Below are 404 nucleotides of genomic sequence, written 5' to 3' on the forward strand. Positions count from 1 at the left end.
ACAGGTAAGTTTTCCCTACCTGCCGCGCAATCTCATTCTGCTTTCCTGAAGACGGCAGCGGGGTGGAGCAAGCCGTATGACGCCGCACTCCTTCCTGCAATGAAAATGCAAATTTTTTCGCAGGAAACCAGACCAGTTGCAGACCAGAGGAATGACGTAGTCGTGGGTGACTTTCCTTAGCGGGTTTAGCGAAACCTTTCACGGCGAGAAGGTTTCCGCTTTCCGTGCTATTTTTATTTTTTTTGTCTTCCTGTATTTCTTTGTGTTTGTGTATGTGCATGTATGTATATATTTATTTAATTTGTTTATATATGTTTTTTTTTTGTGAGTATTTTTCTGTGTATTCATTACCTACTTACATGTCTGTAACTATATTTCTCTGTGTCTCTGTCTCTCGTTCTCAC

Source organism: Penaeus monodon, chromosome 22 (genome assembly GCF_015228065.2).
Source record: "Penaeus monodon isolate SGIC_2016 chromosome 22, NSTDA_Pmon_1, whole genome shotgun sequence".
Taxonomy (NCBI): Eukaryota; Metazoa; Arthropoda; class Malacostraca; order Decapoda; family Penaeidae; genus Penaeus; species Penaeus monodon.